Source organism: Octodon degus, unplaced genomic scaffold (genome assembly GCF_000260255.1).
Source record: "Octodon degus isolate 3935 unplaced genomic scaffold, OctDeg1.0 scaffold00207, whole genome shotgun sequence".
Lineage (NCBI taxonomy): Eukaryota > Metazoa > Chordata > Mammalia > Rodentia > Octodontidae > Octodon > Octodon degus.
The window spans coordinates 1,659,245-1,661,996 of NW_004524783.1; positions in this window are offsets into that span (position 1 = coordinate 1,659,245).

Here is a 2,752-nt window from a genome sequence, read left to right on the forward strand (position 1 = left end):
TCCAACTCTGTGACTGGTACGTCTTGTGTTCTATCTGATCCTGTGGTGAAATCCTGACTAATACATGCAGCAAGTTTAGGTTTAACAGAGGTGAAGAAACTGGGTGGTTCTTGGAGAAGTGGAGGACACCGAGCTTATGTTACTGGTGGGCTCGGACGAGCTGTGTACTCCAAAGTCTGAGCCCTGAGCTAGTACAGGAAGTTACACTTTTGCCGCTGCTCAGGTAGAGCCAGGTTCTTCTGTGAAGGAACTTTACAAATATGGGAACAAGCTGGCAGCAAATACAGGCTGGGTACAGCTTGTGCGTCTTGTGATTAGCAAGCCTGTTCACACGGGTGGAAGGAACATTGCAGACTGTTGACACATGGGTTGGGAAACATTTTGAACGTGAAAGTCTTTCTGCACCTGAAGTCATAGAAGGACCTCATCTCAGCTTCATGGTAGACAGTTACGGTTCTACCATTGTCATTAAAACAGGAAAACTGAAAGCTTTCCCTCCATCTCTGTCTTATTTCACCCATTCACTGAGGGGCTCTACCTGGGATTTCTTTACATATCTCAATGACAGGCCAACCAAGAGAGCACAGTCGTCTCTCGTACCTTCCATGAAATCTCCTTTTTATCCCAGAAAAAAATCATGAGGAGTGTAGGGACATCCATAAGAACTTTGTCACAGGATAATATCTGTCTCTTTGGCTTATTCAGTTCAAAAAATTAAATTATGTCCCGTAGGTCTACACATTCAAAATAATAATCATTTATTATCCTTCTAAAATTTGCCTACAGTCACCCCCATCCTTTTCTCCATGAAAAAGGTTTTTCACTTGCGAATCTCTGGCTTTTCTTTGAGTCTCAGGCTTTGTGAACATTGATACCTTTGTTGCAGCGTTTTGTCCTATTGACTTGTTGATTGTCAGTTAACTTCCATGAACCTTTGCAAGTCAAAAAAAGGGTTTCTCTTCTCCTCTATGTAACTTTTTGAAGATAAGAGCCCTTTTCTTCATTTGTTTATTCATTTTGGCATTCAACAAGAGTAATTGGGGCTGGGGAGATAGCTCAGCAGACTAAAACACTTGCTTAGACAAGTGCAAGGACCGCAGTTTGATCCTTGGCACCAGCACTGCCCACAGGGTACACTGAGCTGACCAGAGTCCAGGTGTAGTGGCTCATGCCTGCAATCACAGTACTGGAGGGGCTGAAAAACAGGAGGAACATTATGAGTCTGAGCTGTGTAGTGAGACCCTGGAACAACCAAATACATTACCAGGAAGAAGAAGAACAGGAGGAGGAAGAAGAGGAAGAGGAGGAGGAGGAGGAAGAGGAAGAGAAGGAAGAGGAGGAGTAGGAGGAGGAGGAGGAGGAGGAGCAACTGTAGCTTGTTTTTGAATTTAAACCCTGTTTCTATCATTTATAACATTTCAACTTCTTGGAAAGCAGAAGTGTTTCTTATTGCTTGGCCCATTAGTTCTACTTTGCTACATTTTCTTTAGAAAATAATAAAAAACACAAAGAAGAATATCACCTTTTATATTCATAGAAACAGTATTGTTAATGGCCTTTATCCTTTACTTCCCCCATTAGAAAACAAAACAAGCAAAATAGGAAAAAAGAATGGAATAACCTAAATATCTAAAGAGAAAAGAAAGATATGACAATTAAGGAAGCAACATTTCTCTACTAACAAGTACATTTTGTAAAGATATATAAATGATCCAACCATATTGATTCATTTACTGAGGTCATAATACTTAGAAGGAGTGGAGCAGTGAGCAGGCACGGTTTACCAGCACGAGCGCACAATTCACTCCATACGTGCAGTTTGCAACCTTGTTGGACAGAGAGCACGTCATGTACAAGAGCTTAGTAACTCCAGTGTAATGTGTAAAATGTAAATGAAAATATGTCATAAACATGAGAGAAGATTAATAACATCAACAGTGAAAATGGAGAAGGAGGGTTTAGAGGAGCAGGAAGAGGGCAGGGGGGAGGGGATTTTAAAAAGAATATGCATTTCAAAGTCTAGCTTGTTGCACAAGTTTCCTTAATCTGAAGGATGTCCTTTGTCCTCCCTGTCAGGTCTCCCTGCACCCACTCCTACGCCCTACTGCAACTTTAATCTCAGGTTTTCCTAGGGCCTGCTGGCCTCGGTCCCTCCTCTGCTGATCCCTTCCAGTTTTTCTCCAGGTGGGTGCGGAGGCAGTAGCCGAAGGCACTTTCAATTATTCTGTTCCTTTGGAGAAAAGTAGCTACAAAAGAAAAGAAAGCACTTACAAAATTAAACTTTCTTTCTTAGTGCAGACTGTTCTTTGGTTTTGCCCTCAGAGTATTATTTTTTCCAAGGCAGATGCTATGGACTTTTCCTCTTCTTACAGAAGAGTGCTTTTGGGATGAGGGCAAAGCGGAGTGGTTCCAGTAGGTAGAGAAAAGTAACTTCGCTACACATGCAAGCACTTGTTTCCCTTGAATGTTACAACTGGTAGTTTCCATTACCTTTTTCTATGTTGTTGTCTATCATGAAAATGTCAATAAGTAACAACTATAGTGATAAAATCTGAAAAAAAAGGCATGTTAAAGGTCTTTTTATGTGTTTAAGAATGCTAAAGAAAAAGTTATTCAATGATACCCATTAAAACATGGTAAAGAAGACTGTTCAAGACCATCATATGTGTAGGGAGTAGAGTGATGGGATTTTGGATGGGGGCAGAAGACAGAGACAAACACAGAGATGGACAGAGAGAAAGAGAGGGAGAGA